The sequence below is a fragment of the Panthera tigris genome, chromosome B3, assembly GCF_018350195.1.
Source record: "Panthera tigris isolate Pti1 chromosome B3, P.tigris_Pti1_mat1.1, whole genome shotgun sequence".
In the NCBI taxonomy this organism is placed as follows: Eukaryota; Metazoa; Chordata; class Mammalia; order Carnivora; family Felidae; genus Panthera; species Panthera tigris.
In genome coordinates, this window is record NC_056665.1 from 78,383,351 (window position 1) to 78,403,121 (window position 19,771).

General features: G+C 35.6%; 1 pseudogene; it reads left to right on the forward strand.

Annotated features, from left to right (window-relative positions):
• Positions 1–272: 272 nt before the first annotated feature.
• LOC102961086 lies at positions 273–19,307 on the forward strand (annotated as a pseudogene).
• The last annotated feature ends 464 nt before the right edge of the window (positions 19,308–19,771 follow it).

A 19,771-nucleotide genomic window follows, 5' to 3' on the forward strand; every position in this document is an offset into this window, starting at 1 on the left:
TCTCTATTCTACCAAGCTTATTTCAACAACCAGACCAAAACACGCCTAAGATTGAGCCTCCTTTATTTGATTTTTGTGTTGTTTTAAATTTTTTAACTTTATTTATAATTTTATTAATTTTTTTCTTCCTCCAAATTTTACTTCCTTAATATATAATAAATATTTTATTATAATAATGAGAAGAAAGCATAGTATCCCTTTCTGCAGAGATAAAAGAAGTAAAATCTAGTCAGGATGAAATTAAAAATGCTATAATTGAGATGCAATCTCGAATGGATCCCATGGGGGCAAGAATAGATGAAGCAGAGCAGCAAAACAGCGATATAGAAGAAAAATTTATGGAGAACAATATAGCAGAACAAAAGAGGGAAACTAAGGTAAAAGATCACAATATAAGAATTAGAGAACTCAGTGACTCATTAAAAAGGGATGACATCCAAATTATGGAAGTCCCAGAAGATGAAGAGACAGAAAATGGGTAGAAGTTTTAAGTGAGCAAATCATAGTGGAAAACTTCCTAACGTGGGTAAAGACACAGACATCAAAATCCAGGAAGCACAGAGAACTCCCATTAGATTCAACAAAAACAACCATCAACAAGGCATATCATAGTCAAATTCACAAAATGCCCAGACAAGAAAAGAATTATGAAAGCAGCAAGAGAAAAAAAGTCCTTAACCTACAGGAGAATACAGATTAGGTTCACAGCACACCTATCCACAGAAACTTGGCAGGCCAGAAAGGAGTGGCAGGATATATTCAACGCGCTGAATTGGAAAAATATGCAGTCAAGAATTCTTTATCCAGCAAGGTTGTTACTCAAAATAGAAGGAGAGATAAAGAGTTTCCCAGAAAAACAAAAACTAAAAGAGTTTGTTACCACTAAACCAGCCCTGCAAGAAATTTTAAGGGGGACTCTCTGAGGGCAGAAAATATGAAACAAAACAAAAAAGACCAAAAACAAATACTAGAAAGGACCAGAGAGCACCACCAGAAACTCCAACTGTACAGACAACACAATAGCACTAAACTCAGATCTTTCAGAACTCACTCTAAATGTCAGTGGACTCAATGCTCCAATCAAAATACAGAGAATAACAGAATGGTTAAGAGAATAAGATCCATCTATGTGCTATTTACAAGAAACTCATTTCAGACCTAAAGTCACCTTCAGAATGAAAGTAAGGGGATGGAGAGCCATCTGTCATGCTAAAGGTTGCCAAAGTAAGTCAGAGTAGCCATACTTATATCAGACAATCTAGATTTTAAAATAAATATAACAAGAGATGAAGAAGGGCATGATATTATAATTAAGGGGTCTATCCACCAAGATCCAACAATTGTAAACATTTATGCCCCCAACATGTATACATCCAAATATATTAATCTGTTAATCACAAACATAAAGACACTCATTGATAATAATACCATAATAGTAGGGGACTTTAACACCCCACTTAAAGCAATGGACAGATCATCTAAGCAGAAAATCAACAAGGAAACAATGACTTTGAATGACACACTGGACCAGATGGACTTAACAGATCTATTCAGAACACTTCATTCTAAAGCAGCAGAATACACATTCTTCTCAAATGCACATGGAACATTCTCCAGAATAGATCATATACTGGGACACAAATCAGCCCTCAACAAGCACAAAAAGACTGAGATCATACCGTGCATATTTTTAGAACACAATGCTATGAAAATCAAAATCAACCACAAGAAAAAATTTAGAAAGACAATGAATACTTGGAGATTAATGAACATCTTACCAAAGAATGAATTGGTTAACCAAAAGTTAAAGAGGAAATTAAAAAGTACATGGAAGCCAATGGAAATGATAACACCATAGCCCAAAACTTCTGGGATGCAGCAAAGACGGCCATAAGAGAGAAGTAGATAGCAAACTAGACCTTCCTAAAGAAGGAAGAAAGGTCTCAGATATACCAGCTAACATTACACCTTAAACAGCTAGGAAAAGAACAGCAAATAAAACTAGCAGAAGATAGGAAATAATAAAGATTAGTGCAGTAATCAATGCTGTCGAAATAAAAAACAAAACAACACAGTAGAACAGACCAATGAAACCAGGAGCTTGTTCTTTGAAAGAATTAACAAAATTGATAAACCCCTAGCCAATCTGAGCAAAAAGGAAAAGGAAAGGACCCAAATAAATAAAATCACGAATGAGAAAGAATGAAATCTTGCCATTTGCAACAACGTGGATGGAACTGGAGGGTATTATGCTAAGTGAAATAAGTCAGTCAGAGAAAGACAGATAACATATGTTTTCACTCATATGTGGAATTTGAGAAACTTAACAGAAGATCATAGGGGAAGGGAAGGGGAAAAAATAGTTTCAAACAGGGAGGCAAACCATAAGAGACTCTTAAATACAGAAAACAAACTAAGTGTTGATGGGGGGTGTGGGGAGGGGAAAATAGGCATTGGGCATTGAGGATGGCACTTGTTGGGATGAGCACTGGGTATTGTATATAAGTGATGAATGATGGCAAACTACTCAAGAAGCCAAGAGCATACTTTATACACTGTATTTTAGCTAACTTGACAATAAATTATATTAAAAGAAGAAAAGAAAAGAAAAAGGAAAGGATCCAAATAAATAAAATCAAGAATGAAAGAAAAGAGATCACAACCAACACTGCAGGAATACAAACAATAATCAGAGAATATTATGAGCAATTATATGCCAATAAATTGGGCAATCTGGAAGAAATAAATAAATTCCCAGAAATATATAAACTACCAAAATTGAAACAGAATGAAATAGAAAATTTTAACAGACCCATAACCAGTAAAGAAATTGAATTAGTAATCAAAAATCTCCCAAAAAACAAGAGTCCAGGGCCTGATGGCTTTCTGGGGGAATTCTACCAAACATTTAAAGAAGAGTTAACACCTATTCTTTTGAAACTGTTCCAGAGAATAGAAATGGAAGGAAAGCTTCCAAACTCATTCATGAGGCCACCATTATCTTCATTCCAAAACCAGACAAAGACCCCACTAAAAAGGAGAACTACAGACCAATTTCCCTAATGTACATGGATGCAAAAATCAGCCAAACAGATCCAACAATACATTAAAGGAATTATTCACCACGATCAAGTGGGACTTATTCCTGGGATGCAGGGCTGGTTCAATATTCACAAATCAATCAATGTGATACAACAAATTAATAAAAGAAAGAATAGGAACCACATGATCCTCTCAATAGATACAGAGATAGAAATTGACAAAATACAGCATCCATTCTTGATAAAAACCCTCAATAAAATAGGGATAGAAGGATCATACCTCAAGATCATAAAAGCCATATACAAAGGACCCACCACTAATATCATCCTCAGTGGGGAAAAACTAAGAACTTTCCCCCTAAGGTCAGGAACACGACAAGGATGTCCACTCTCACCACTGTTATTCAACATAATGTTGGAAGTGCTAGCCTCAGCAATCAGACAACACAAAGAAATAAAATGTAACCAAACTGGCAAGGAGGAAGTCAAACTTTGACTCTTTGCAGATGACATGATACTCTATGTGGAAAATCCAAAAGATTCCACCAAAAAACTGATAGAACTGATTCATGAGTTAAGCAAAGTCACAGGATATAAAATCAATGCACAGAAATTTGTTGCATTTCTATACACCAATGATGAAGCAGCAGAAAGAGAATTCAAGGAATCAATGCCATTTACACTTGTACCAAACCCCTAAAATACCTAGGAATAAGTCTAACCAAAGAGGTAAAAAATCTATGCACTGAAAATTATAGAAAGCTTATGAAAGAAATTGAAGAAGATGCAAAAAAATGGAAAAATGATCCATGCTCATGGATTGGAGAAACAAATATTGTTAAAATGTCTATACTACCCAAATCTACATATTCAATGCAATCCTTATCAAAATAGCACCAGCATTCTTCACAGAGCTAGAACAAACAATCCTAAAATTTGTATGGAACCACAAAAGGCCCCAAATAGCCAAAGCAATCCTGAAAAAGAAAACCAAAGCTGGAGGCATCACAATTCCAGACTCCAAGATGTATTACAAAGCTGTAATCATCAAGACAGTATGGTACTGGCATGAAAACAGACACTTAGATCAATGGAACAGAATACATCACCCAGAAATAGACCACAAACGTATGGCGGACTAATATTTGACAAAGCAGGAAAGAATATCCAATGGAACAAAGACAGTCTTTTTCAGCAAATGGTATTGGGAAAATTGGACAGCGACGTGCAGAAGAATGAATCGGACCACTTTCCTCCACCATACACAAAAATAAACTCAAAATGGATGAAAGGCCTAAATGTAAGACAGGAGGCTATCAAAATCCTAGAAGACAAAGCAGGCAAAACCTCTTTGACCTCAGCTGCAGCAACTTCTTACTCAACATGTCTCTGGAGAGAACTATTAGGACCTCATCAAAACTAAAAGGCAACTGATGGAATGGGAGAAGATATTTTCAAGTGACATATCAGATAAAGGGTTCGTATCTAAAATCTTTAAGAACTTATCAAATTCAACACCCAGAAAACAATTAATCCAGTGAAGAAATGGGTGAAAGACATGAATGGACACTTTTCCAAAGAAGACATTCAGATGGCCAACAGACTCATGAAAAAATGTTCTACATCACTCATCCTCGGGGAACAAATCAAAACGACAATGAGATACCACCTCACACCTGACAGAATGGCTAAAATTAACAACTCAGGCAACAACGGACGTTGGCGAGGATGTGGGGAAAGAGGAACCCTTTTGCACTGCTAGTGGGAATGCACACTGGTGCATCCACTCTGGAAAACAATATGGAGGTTCCTCAAAAATAAAAATATAACTACCCTACTACCCAGCAATTGCACTAGTAGGTATTTACCCAAGGGTTACAAGAGTGACGTTTCAAAAGGGCACATGCATTACTGACAATAGCAGTGCTGCTGACAATAGCCAAAGTATGGAAAGAGCCCAAATGTCCGTTGACAGATGAATGGATAAGGACATTACACACACACACACACACACACACACACACACAATGGAGTATTACTCAGCAATCAAAACTCAGCAAATGAAATCTTGCCACTTACAACTATGTGGATGGAACTAGAGGTTATCACACTAAATGAAATTAGTCAGAGAGAGAAAAATATCATATGACTTCACTCATATGTGGAATTTAAGATACAAAACAGATGAACATAAGGGAAGGGAAGCAAAAATAATATAAAAACAGGTACGGTCACAAACATAAGAGACTCTTAAAAATAGAGAACAAAATGAGGGTTGGTAGAGGAGTTGTGGGTGGGGGCATGGACCACATGGGCAAGGTGCATTAAGGAAAACACGTGGGATGAGTTGAGCCGTGGGTGTTATATGTAGGGGATAAATCACTGAATTCTATTCCTGAAATCATTATTGCACTATATGCTAAGTAACTTGGGTATAAATAGAAAAACAAAACAAAACAAAACAAAACAAAAAACCCACAACTGATTATTTCGACTTTTAAAATCACTTCAAGTTTCTCTAGTTTTTTATATGGTCATTTTGGATCTTTTATAAAATGCAATTCCATCCAAAGGGAAAGACAAAAAGATTAGATGAAGAGTTTTTAATAACTACTTTAAAAATAACTAATTATCAATTATTTCTGAAAAATGACAAAACAGTCAGCAAATAATGGTAACAGTGTATAATAGGCAATATGAAATTTATTATATGCACAAAAAACACCATTTATAAGGAACTTTATATTTCCCAAAGGATCATAATAGGTTTCATCAAAAAATACAACTATGTTGAATTGCCCCATACTTGTTTTATGATATAGTATTGATTTTAATCACCAGAATACAAACATAATAAGAACAAGTAATATTATTTTACTGTTTGTCTCCAGCACCTAGAACAATACCTGAGCAGATGTTCAAAATCAGTTTTGAATGAATAAATGAATTGTATCTGGAGATGATGCACTATAATCTTTTTAATGTTTGGGATACCTAAATAGTTTTAAGTCAGCTCCAGTTACCAAAATACACCATGCTGTATTTCAAATATCAATCAAAAAGAATTTGAAAAGTTTCTCCTTTTCATTCACAAAATTAATGGAGTTATGTAGGCGAAAAATAATTCTGTTTTTCATGGCCACTGTTCAATAATATTTCCATCTTTGTTCTTTTTAAAATTAAGTATTAGCCCATATAGAAGCAGAAGCCAGAAAGACATAAATTTGATATGTTCATTCTTGTTATGGATCAGAGCATGAGTGCCTTTGAGGAAAAGAAATTAAGTTACAAGGTGCTGTAGTAGTGGATTGTGGGAAGAGTGGAGAAGGACAAAGAGGCAGATTTTTAATCATAGGCTTTAATTTAAATCAGAAATTTCTGCTGAGAATTCCTTTGATAATTGCTTCTAATTTCTCTATCATTTGTCTTCTATGTTTTTAGCTATGTTCATTATGGGGAAGATTTTAAATTTAAAATAATTGTGCATACTGAATTCTCTATTGCCTCAATTTCCATTTCATTACATTCCTTTAATATTATAACGAACAATGTATTCTCATGCATCCAGTTATTAAGAAACATTTGACTAGTCAAATACAACTTTAGAAACCTTACATTCTATTATTTTGGTATTCCATTTTAATGCATTCTTATAGCTTTTATTGCTTTTATTATACCAGTTTTCAGATCTAATTAATTCTGCCAGCGCAATACCTTGTTAAAATGCTTTGAGACAGTAAACAGTGGAGATGTATGCTCTGTGTGTGTGTGTGTGTGTGTGTGTGTGTGTATACACAAACGGTTTGATTATTTTAAGTGAAGTGATTGGATGTTGATACCTTAAAATGAGTAAATTCATTCAAAACAGTTAAATCTGCTGTGTGCATTAAAAAAAACTACAAGATCAAAATAAAAATATCAGGAGCTCCATACAACACTACTTTTTCCTAATAATATTCAAAAATAAGAAGTACATTTTATTTTGTACTCAGGAAGATTGTAATCCAGCTTCTAGTTACAAGGAAACACCCCTTATTTCTAGATAGTATGTTAATATTGGCTATCTATTGTATTAATATGTAAGTTCAGCCTAGATTAAAACTAGCTTACAAGGCAGACTTAAGTATCTAGGCTGATACATTAAGATCTTCTCTTTAAAGTGTCCAGCTGTCTAGGTTCCTTCTTTCTTGTGTTTACCACCCATCAAATATTATACTTTCCCTTTAAAGTGTAAACTGGAAGTTGCACACATGACTTCCACTCACATCCAAGTCAAAGACCTTTATCAATGACTATATCTAGCTGCAAAGGAGTCTGTTAAGCAGTGTTTATTCTAAGCAACTCTGGCCCATCGAAAACTTGAGAGAAGAAGCAGCAATCTCTGCCATAAGAGGTGAATACAATAAAAGCTCACAAATTCATAAAATTAGTTTACATTTAAAACTTCTGGGGGGGGGGGTGGTGTGCCTGGGTGGCTCAGTTAGTAAAGTGTACAACTCTTAATATCCACTCAGGTAGTGATCTCATGGTTGTGAGATCAAGCCCCATGTCAGACTCTGAGCTGAGCACAGAGCCTGCTTGGGATTCTCTCTCTCCCTCTGTCACTGTCCTTACCCTGACGACTCTGTCTCTCTCTCTCTCTCTCTCTCTCTCATTCTCGAAATAAATAAATAAATAAATAAATAAATAAATAAATAAATAAATATTTTAAAAAAGAATTCTAGGGGTGCCTAGGTGGCTCAGTTAAGCATCGAACTCTTGATTTCAGCTCAGGTCATGATTGATCCCAGGGTCATGGGATCAAGGCCCACAATGGCTTTATGCTGAGCGTGGAGCCTATTTAAGATTCTCTGTCCCTCTCTCTGCCCCTTCCCCACTTTCACACATGCTTATGTACTAAATAAATAAATAAATAAATATTCCAGTTTGCAGCTGTATAATTCAGAATCTAGAGTCTCCATGTTAAGTGATCATAACTGAATTTCAAAAAGGAAGCAAGAATTAGGAAACAGGAATTTTTTTCAACACGGTTTTAAATCTTGCTCGAAGTAATACTAATCTAGTGGAGTCAGACTTTATTAAAATGTGCTATCCAAAAATATTTATCATTATGTTACATTGCTTTCTGTGTTGGACATGGATGATCACCCAGCATCCTTTCTTCCTTTCTCCTCTTTCCTCAATTATCCCAGTTTAATTCACGTATTCACAGAGAAATCCTCTCTGTGTGTGTGTCACATACACACACACATGACAAGAACAAAACACATAGCAGTTACCTCACAATCATAAAGAAAATCAACCTGTGTGTAAAGCTGATGTTGTAGGCAGCAGAGTGGAGAAGCTCAACGAACATGGATCCTTGATGAGAAGACTGAGCTGTTGAAGCAATCCACCTCGATGCCATCCCTGACAAAAAATAAATTTTCTTATTTTAAACCAGCTTAAGCCAATTTTTCAATCACTCGCTCCACAATGCATCCTAACTGATTTATATTCCTAAACAATGCTCTTCACTACTTGCAAAAGCACTGAGCAATATGATTTCTAGAATAAACACAATTCAGAAAGACAAAATTTTAACCAAAAATTGTCAGACTTCCATGGAACAGTTTCATCTACATTCTGAATGAATTTGGATAAGACTAAAATGATACAACTTAAGTTTTAGATGATCAAATCAAAATATTGCAATTTTTCAGAATTTGATTTTAATAATAATACACTAGAATCTGTATAATTTCTCATCTAACCACGTATCATTGTGACCCTGTGAAATTCAGTTGAGTACAGAAACACAGCCGTTAAATCAAACACACATGCCTATTTGTCCAGCACCAAAAAATTGTTTTCCTGCAAAGATATGTCTACCAATGTATTTTTTAAGGCGTTTTTTGGTTTTTGTTTTTGTTTTTTCATGTGACTTATCTTTCCACAAAAAGAATCCTGGAAGCTTATCTATTTTCACAGGCTGGAAGTGCTACATTATTTAAACGGAACTACAAATGTTCTCACTTTGCAACAGGAATTGTTCTTAAAGGGTCTTATAATAGTTAGATTCTATTGCAAACAAGCATTTATTTCCCTGACTAAAGGAAGGAACTATTGCACACTATCTGACTGGGGTTTTTTCTCAGCCTTCTTTCTCTTCTGTGACTACTATCCGTGACTTATTTACAATTTATGCTTTGTATCACAAGATACATCATTATAATTGTCAGTCCCATTTAAGGTTTTGAAAGAGAGTGAAAGAGATAGATGTTTGAGACCTCTGAATAAGAAGTGAAGTAATATTAACATGTGATTGATTGAATGTCGGCTGCTTGACTAAAACAGATGATCGATGATTTCTAGAGGGAACACTCTCTGGGCTGAGATGATGTTAACATAACTAAATAAGGCCTCCTAAAGAATAAAAAGAGACATATATGGGCTACTTATAACTTCACAGAGAACATAGTTCTCGGTTCAGCAATTCATCAGAAATTGGTTCCCTACCTATTAAAAGCAAGAGATAAAAAAAAGCATTGATATATCCTAGCATCCTATATATGCTAGCAAATCATATAACCGAATGATGGTCTCATATTAAAACAAAAGAGAAAGTTGATAGTACATCTTCTTAGTTTTACAAAGGATAAAAAAACAGAAATTGTAAATGTGGATAAAGGAAAAAACGATGCACTTTTTTGAACACATGGAAAGGTCAATTTTATCCTTAGTAAACTTGTAAATAAATGATGTAATGCATTTCACATGATTTAGTAATTCTTTCAGAAATGATCATGACAAAAAACCAATATTACAGTTGGTTAAGAGCATAAAACCAGAATACTGGGGTTTAAATCTTGGCCCTACCACTTACTGATTGTGTGCCTTTACACAAATTAATGAACATCTCTGATCCTCAATTTCCTCACCTGCAAGATGGGGATAATGATAATAATTGTAAAGACCTTATAGGGTTGTTAAAAGGACTAAAGAGCAAATATAGGTAATTATTTAGAGCAGTACATGTATTAAAAATGTAAACTATTATTAGTAATTCATACACACAAAAGTTGTCAATTCATTCTATACATGTAAGACATGTTAACTAAAAGCATACTTTTCTGTTTTTCTATTTCAAATTTTAGTGGTCATACAAATACATGACACGTGATTCTATTAGATAGTCTTATTGACAGAAAAATTTAAACCTGCAGTCTGTTTTCTTATGTAAATATTGATTTCGTCCAGTATATATTTTTAAATAATGAATATACTGGTTGTATTCACAAAGTATAAACACCTCAGATATCTTAAACATTTTCTTTTAAATATATTCATTACATTTAACATATTCCAACCACTTATTTGGCACCTTATCAAAGATAAAAATAAATAATGTTATTTAACATATTTACATTTAACATATTCCAACCACTAGTTGAAAAATATTTTAAACTAGTATACTGAGTATTTTATTTTCCCTTAGTTTACATTATTTTAAAAAAACAACTATTTCTCTTTGACCTAAGTAAACAAAGAATTCATACATTTTAATCGCATTGCTCCCAAAATAATATGTATTGAAGACACCATGGTATTTCCATATAGCATGTGTTTCTCCACATACATAAGTCAAACATTGTTCATAAACATCAAATATTTATTACATACCAGCCAGATTGAGGGCATCACTTGGACTCCAGGTAATTAGCCAAAGAACTTTAGAACTGAAAGGACCTCAGAATATGTTGGACAGCACCCTCTTTTCACTGATGAAGAAACTCATTCCCATAAAATGACTCAAGAACAGAGAGAAGCCAAAGGCCACTGGCTTTGGCCAGGCAGAAATTTCAGATTCCTGTTCACTACATTCCACTGTTTAATATTTGCAGGGTCCCTGTCCTCAGGTTATGGCCAAGTTACTAAAAAACTTGCTTTTCTGTAGAACAGCAAATGGATTTGATTCGAAAGGCATTGTTATGGCCATTTATAAAGTTGTATTGAGACCTACAGAAGGTCCTGTCTTCAATTCTACTAAAGATACAATGCTATTAATAGACCAGAAAAAAAAATTGGTAATATCCATAGTCCTATCTAAAGTTTGTGATAGAATCATTATGTTATCCTGATTAAAGAAATTGCTCTCCTTTGGTCAATCTGCCCCAGCTATTATCTGAGAACATGTAATCAAAAAGTGCTGGATAACATGTTCTAACAAGAAAAGATGTAGTTGTGCGTTATTAGAAGATGGTGGCTGAAAAAAAAACAGTCGGAAAAAAATAAACTGCAATAAGATATTCTTGAATCCTCACGTATTTCTTGGAAGACTCACAATTTTAATCTTTTGGTCAATCAGGATATTTGTATTATCTATCTTCATTTTACTTCACATACAGTGACAATTAGAGAACAATCTTTTCTAAAGAGTAAAGAAAAGGGTTCAGCATCTACCTAATCAATCTTTTCTTTATAAAGACCAAACTGTAGAATTCGGTTGGAAATTTCACTTATTTTTCAACTGCTATTTTTAAGCTGAGCCTTCTGATTAATTGCCTTAATATCCAATTATCTTTGTTAATATAAATTCAACCACAGAAAGGCCAAAAATTAAAGAACACTTAAAATGGGGAGAATTTCCATACTTCCTTGACTCCAACTTGACAAAATGGTTTTTTGCTATTTTTAAGACCCATTTATATCTCTGTAATTATTGAAAGTAATATGCACACTTATATACAAATTTGGCAGAATAAGAATGTTTAAATAATTTTAATATGCACAACTCTTTTGTTACTCTCCTCCTTCTTTGCCATACTAGACATACTGCCCCTTTCTTCATGGAATGTTTTAAACATCATGCCTTTGGTTCAAGGAAAAATAGGTAATACAGTTGTTGGTAATGATTCAGATTCTAGTTTTAATGGTAATCAATGTCAAATATGAAAAAAGATAGGGAAAGTAGAGCTTACGCAAGGAAGTGGATTGGAGATTCCTCTAAATGTGAAATAGGAGAAGTCTGGGGATCCAGAGCAGGGAGGAGACTCACCTGTTAACCCTGGAAAAAAATCTTGAGAGGGAGAGTATGAGACCCAAGAGAGGAATGGCTATGTGGTCTATCTAAAAAGTTTGTGCCAAAGGCACAAATCAGTCAACTGAACTGATGCTAGATTGACCAATGTTCTGTGACCTAAGCAAAACATAGAAGTAGCAAATAGCTGATAGACCAGCTATTTGCCAGACTATCCATTCTTAATGGTAATCAGTACTAATGGATGAATAATAATTGTAATTCCCTTCCTACCTCCAAACCATAGCACAATCCTTATTGAAGCTTGAGATGGAAAACCTTTGTTTCAGCATCCACTGGGTGGACAGGCTGTGCTCGATAGAGTATAACACAAGTGCAGCCAAGCTTAAAAGGCAAATAAGTGACACCCAGGGAAGACACTAGTGCAATATTAAAGGTTGCTGAGAACAGATAATACACACACCAGTCCCAGTGGTACCGTATTTATTTGTAGCAAGAAAAGGAAGAAAGTGTACACAAATTCCAATCCTTTGCAATGCACTAGTTCCCCTCGGCCAACAAATCTATTCCATAGCTATCACAGGCAGCGTGACTGCACGCATCCCAATTTTTGCTGCAGTATAAGGACCCCAATCTTTCCCCCAGAGGATATGAAATACAGAAAATTCGAGGTGTGCCTGAGGGCCATTGAAGCGTGTCTTTCGGCAGAACAAAGGAGTGCACTGAGTTTGACACAGGGAAAGATATTCCCACACAAAGTAATAAGCCCAGCAAGGTAGTGTGGGTTCCCTATCTCTTGGTAAGGGATGTACTCCAGGCCAGAGGCCCCCCAGGGGCCAAGCTGGGACTGAAAGACTGCATGCAAGAGACTGTCTTTCTTAACAAGTTTCAACAAGTATAGCTAGATCATGACATCATCAATTTAAGTGCTTTTTAAATAAAACCTTCTGAACACACATTCAGAGACAGCTAACAACACCAACAACAAAATGGTTCCCTCCTCCATCTTCTGTATTTGCTCTTACTCCTTTTTCTCTATCACCACGGTTTCCCCAGTTACAATTGAAAAAGCCATCCTAGTCTCCTACGCTTCATCAACCTTCTATCCAGGGTTTGTTCAATGTACACGGCTAAACTCTATTACAATGTGATGACCACTGAGCTCAAGCCCTTCATTGGGTGAGCTTGAGCCCCCACTTCAGGTAGGCCCCGCTCTCTCTCTCTTTCCCTCTCTCTCTCTCTCTGCCCCTCATGGGATTCTCTCTCTCTCCCTTTCTCTCTGCCCCTCGCTCACTTGAGCTCCCTATCGCTCAAAATAAGTAATAATGATAAAAAATAAATAAAACACTGATTAGCTTTAAAAAAATAAATATAAATATACTGTGATGACCATCTACCTGTATCTTACTTTTCTCATCATCCTTAACATCCTCACTTCTCATTACTTCTACTTCTCACTACTTCTAGTCACTTCCTCTCACTAAATTCTCATTACTTCTTGACATCTTACAGTCTGCTTCAGTGGATAAGTGGATAGTGAAAAACAATAACCAAAAACTACATACAAGTTTCCCCCACTCTCTGAAAGTAGAGTGCTCCTATGAAACCTGTCATAAGCTGAAATGGCATAAAACGAAGAAGCAATCACCATTGCGTAAAAGTGAAAATTCTCTCTGGCTTTCTTTTGGGTTAGTGAAAGCAGATATTAATGTAGGTCTTTCATAGACGCGAACTCTAGGAAAGCAAGGGAAACCTGTACTTGCGTTTGTGCAAAAATTCCATTGATTATGTATGTCCCCATAGTCTAGTAATGTTTTACTTAATATCAGTGACTCTTTTGGATCGTCTCTGTTTCTTATTCTTTCTTCTTCATCCTGTTCTAATTTTCTAACTTTCCAAACGTACCCACGCACACAGAGCTGTGTACCTACACAAACATACGTGCACACAAACACATACATACACAAACACACAGAACTGGTTCATCCACTCTGACTTAGTGATTTACAATGACTATTTTTATGCACAAAAAAATAAGACTATTATAAATAATAATAGTGTCTTTAAATACATGATATAGGTTCACCATTTGACATAATTATATAGCCAGACAGGACAGATCGCTTAGTTGACTAAATTCAGAAAATAAATGGTTAAAATGCTGGTAGTTTAAAAATAGTTGTTTGCTATTTTATTGTAGGCTATTATAATTATTTGGAGAAACTACTCAAGCTGGTGGCAGTTACTAGTTATCAATAATTAATCCCCTCTGGGCTCTAAGGGATTAACCACTTCTTAACTTCCTCTTAACGGTTTATCTTGAGCTCTTTCGTTCTACATTTCCTTCACACACATGAGTCCTCTTTCTATCAAAGAGCAATATTAATCATACAAGAATAGAAAATATTCTCATTAAAGCCCTGAAGCTCATTAGGGAAGTTTAAGTTATTCTAACACTTCCCTGATATTGTTGGATCCATGTAGTGAAGAGTGCGGACTCTCCTGCCAGTTAATTGTCTTACATGAGCTGACCTAAAGACTGAAATGCATTTTCTGTGCTGAGTAGAAGATGGAGAGTTGTAGCTATTTTTACTAAAACAACTAATTAAAATTTTCTCTGCCAAAACACTATTTTTCCTTTAGTGCTATTATATTAGCACATGCTTGTAAGCATATTATAGATATGCTTCATTTTATACAACTGATGCATTTCTGAAAAGTCAAGGATATTTGGTACCTGTCTGAGGTGCAGAGAAGATTTCAGGCTAAAGGAAGCCTATGCAAAATAATTTGTTAAATAAAATATTCTGAGCTATACAGCTATCCTCAATGGATAAATTTTCTTCTAAAGTCATTGTGGGACACAAAAATAATATTCTGTAAAGCTGAAAGAGCCTTGGCAAGACAAAGACTGCATTGTAAAAAAAAGGTAAGGAAAAAGGCAAAGAGTCAAAAGAAATACGACAGATTTGGCAATGTATGAATGCGGGCAGTGAAAGGAGAAAGTCTCACCTTCAGAATCAACTCACCTAACACTGATTGTCAAGGAATTTCAGAAGTCATCTGAAGTAATAGTGAACAATTAGGGAAGCTGTTTAAGAAAAAGAAAAAAGACGCTTATGTAGTCTACCCAAGTGGAAAGTATACCCATAAAAGATTCCCTCTCTCACTGAGTCAATGCAGTAGAAAAGGCATTCATGAAATTAACTAAAGTGAATATCAATTTTAAAGTTCTAAGTCTTTCAAACTAAAGAATAAATAGCATGATAAATGTGAACTTTTTTTAACTTGCAGGGCAACCACTGGATTAAACAAGCTAAACAAGTATAATTTTCCTGCAAGACTTTACTCCTCAGAATATAAGTATTTTAGAATATATGGTAAATCTTCAACAGAAAGGGTTTTTTCCAAATTTAAGTCACAGAAATTTTTGCTGAAAGTTTTTCTGGGATTAAAGATTAGAGCACCATAAATTATCAAAAAGTTGTACTAAGATACAAATAAAAATTATATTAAAAATGACATTAGCAAAGTTCTGGTTGGTGTGCCAACCAAAAAAAAAAAAACAAACCAACAATTAGCTTTACTAATGCTAAAGCATTAAAAATTTAAAGCATTAAAAAATGTATGGATAATGTCTTCCTCCTGACTGGCCTTGGTGCATTCTGTCTCAGCTGCTGATGACAAGATATCTTCAGGAAAGGCCAAAATTGGTCATCCTGCCTCCAACTTCAAAGCCATGGCTGTTATGCCAGATGGCCAGTTTAAAGACATCAGGGGAGGCACCTCAGTGGTTCAGTCGGTTAAGCATCCGGTTCCTGATTTCGGCTCAGGTCATGATCTCACCGTTCCAGGTTCCAGAGATCGAGTACCGCTGACAGCACAGAGGCTGCTTGGGGTTTTCTCTCTGTCTCTCTCCCAGCCCCTTCCCTGCTCGCACTCTTTCTCTCTCAAAATAAATAAACTTAGAAAAAGACATCAACCTATCTGACTACAAAGGAAAATACGTTGTGTTCTTTTACACTCTTGGCTTCACCTTTGTGTGTCCTGCAGAGATCATTGCTTTCAGTTACAGGGCAGGAGAATTTAAGAAACTCAGCTGCTAAATGATTGGTGCATCTGTGGTTCTCATTTCTATTGCCTGGCGTGGATCATCACACCCAAGAAACAAAGAGAACTGGGACCCAGGAACATTCCCTTGGTATCAGAAGCCAAGCATGCCAGTGTCCAGGACAATGGAATCTTTTTTTTTTTTTGCTTTTCTTTTCATGTTTTTATTTAGATTCTAGTTTGTTAGCATACAAGGTAAGATTGGTTTAAGGTGAAGAATCTAGTTTAATTTAGTAAAAGTGGTTTCAGGTGAAGAATTTAGTGGATCATTACTTACATACAACACCCAGTGATCATCACAAGTGCCTTCCATTTAGCCCATCCCCTGCCAGTACTTGTTCTCTATAGTTAAGAGTCTCTATGGTTTGCTTCCCTCTCTTTTTTTTTCCCTTCCCTTATGTTCATCTGTTTTGCTTGTTAAACTCCACATATGAGTGAAATCATATGGTATTTGTCTTTCTATGACTCTTATTTCACTTAGCATAATACATTCTAGCTCCATCCACATCATTGCAAATGCCAAAGTTTCATTTTTTAATGACTTAGTAATATTCCATTGTGTGTATGTGTATATATACATATATACATATACATATACATATACATATACACATACACATGTACATATACATATACATACATATATATCCCCTCTTCTTCACCCATTCATTGCTCAATGGACATTTGGGATCTTTCTGTAGTTTGGCTATTCTTGATAATCCTGCTATAAACCCTGGGGTGCATATGCCCCTTCAAATCTGTAATTTGTATCCTTTAGGTAAATACCTAGTAATGGAATTGCTGGTTTGTAGGGCGGCTCTATTTTTAATGTTTTGAGGAACCTCCATACTGTTTTTCAGAATGGCTGCACAGTTTGCATTCCCACCAAATCATAAGAGGGTTCCTCTTTTCCCACATCCTTGTCAACATCTCATTTTGTTTGTTGTTAATTTTAGCCATTCTGACAGGTGTGAGGTGGAATCTCATTGCATTTTTGATTTGTTTTTCCCTGATGATGAGTAATATTGAGCATCTTTTCCTGTGTCTGTTGGCCATCTGAATGTCTTCTTTTGAAAAACGTCTATTCATGTCTTCTGCTCATTTCTTAACTGGATTGTTTGGCTGTTGCCTGTTGGGTTTGATAAGTCCTTTATAGACTTGAATACTAACTCTTTTTCAGATATGTCATTTGCAAATACCTTCTCCATTCTGTAGGCTGCTTTTTGGTTTTGTTGTTTCCTTAGCTGTGCTACATTTTCTTTATCCATTTATCCATCAGTGGATATTTAGGTTGATTCTATGTCTTGGCACTCATAAATAATGCTGCAAAGAACAGAAGGGTGCATATATCTTTTTGAATTAGTGTTTCATTTTCTTTGGACACATACCAGAAGGGTAATTGCTGGATGGTATGGAATTTCTATTTTCAATTTTTCGAGAAACTTCCATACTGTTGTCATAGTAGCTACATGAACTTACATTCCTACCAACAGTGCACAAGGGTTCTCTTTTTTCCACATCCTTGCCAAAACCTGCCATTATCTTTTTATTAATAGCCATTCTGACAAGTATGAGGTGATATCTCATTGTGCTTTTGTTTTGCATTTCTCTGATATTCATCAGATATCAGATGATGCTTAGTTCCTTTGCATCTGTCTGTTGGCCATTTGTATGTCTTCTTTGGAAAAATGTCTGTTCATGTCTTCTGTCCATTTCTTCTGTGCAGAAGCTTTTTATCTTGATGAAGTCCCAACAGTTCATTTTGCTTCTGTTTCCCTTGCCTCCGTGTGTCTAGTAAGAAGTTACTGCAGTTAAGGTCAAAGAGGTTGCTTCCTGTGTTCTTTCCTAGGATTTTGATGGTTTCCTGTCTCATAATTAGGTCTCTCATTCACTTTGAATTTATTTTTGTGTATGGTGTAAGAAAGTGGTCGACTTTCATTCTTCTGTATGTTGTCACCCAGTTTTCCCGACACCATTTGTTGAAGAGACTATCTTTTTTTTCTACTGGATATTCTTTCCTGCTTTGTTGAAGATTAGTTGACCATATAGTTGTGAGTCCATTTCTGGCTTTTCTATTCTGTTCTATTGACCTGTGTGTCTATTTTTGTGCCAGTACCATACTGTCTTGATGACTATAACTTTGTAATATAATTGAAGTCCAGAATCATGATGCCTCCAGCTTTGCCTTGCTTTTTCAGGATTACTTTGGCTATTCAGGGTCATTTGTGGCTCCATACAAATTTTAGGATGTGTAGCTCTTTGAAAACTGCTGGTGGTATTTTTATAGGGAATGCATTAAATGTGTAGGCTGCTTTGGGTAGTATAGACATTTTAACAATATTTTTCCATCCAATCCATGAGCATGGAATGTTTTTCCATTTCTTTGTGTTCTCTTCAGTTTCTTTCATAAGTGTTCCATAGTTTTCAGAGTACACATCTTTTACCTCTTTGGTAAGGTTTATTTTTAGGTATCTTATTATTTGTGATCCAATTGTAAATGGGATTGATTCCTTGACTTCTTTTTCTGTTGCTTCATTATTGGTGTATAGAAATGCAACAGATTTCTTTACATTGATTTTATATCCTGTGACTTTGCTGAATTCATGTATTAGTTCTAGCAGTTTTGTGGTAGAGACTTTTGAGTTTTCAACCTACAGTATCATGTCATCTGCAAATAGTGAAAGTTTGACTTCTTCCTTGCTGACTTGGATGTCTTTTATTTCTTTTTTGTTGTCTGATTGCTGAGGCTAGGACTTCCAGTACTATGTTATGTAACAATGTGAGACTGGACATTCCTATCTTGTTCCTGACCCTAGAGGCAAAGTTCTGTTTTTCCCCACCGAGGGTGATACTGGCTGTGGGTCTTTTGTATATGGCCTTTAGGACTATGGAATGTTAAAGCTGATGAATGTAACTTGTTCAGGGCCTCTCTATCATTGATGACAAAGGCATCCTTTGGCAGATCACTGTGAATGACTTCCTTCTGGAACACTCTATGGATAAGATTCTGAGACTAATTCAGGCCTTCAAGTTTACTGACACGCATGGGGAATTGTGCCCAAGGCTGCAAGACTGGCAGTGATATCATCAAGCCTGTTGTCCAGAAGAGCAAAGAATATTTCTCCAAGCAGAAGTGAGTGCTGGGCCATTTTATGGCCAGGCTGCAGTGGGTAACCATGAAGACAAGATTTCATTTGTACAATTGTCATGCTTAAAACATAAGACTTTAGGCTCAGTGCGTATGTGGTGTGGAACAGAACAGGCCTTTCCTGCAGGGGTTGGGAAGGCTGCCCCTTCTTCCTCTAGAGAGAGTGGCCTGAGCTGTGCTATGGGGCAGGACAACTGATGTGTATAGTAGTGGGGCATCACTTTAGGTTATTTGTTGTTTCTATTAAACTTGAACTGAGGGGAAAAAAGAAATATATAGACAAATGAATTCTATATGGCTATTTGACATCCTTCAGATTAAAATTTGGATGAATGTATATAGTCACAAGCTTCTGTAGGCTTGAGCATGAAAAAGAAACAATAGAAAAGGTCTACATCCCAAGTATCTTTGTAGCTTCCTTAGCATATCCAAAATATCAGATACTTTGGACAG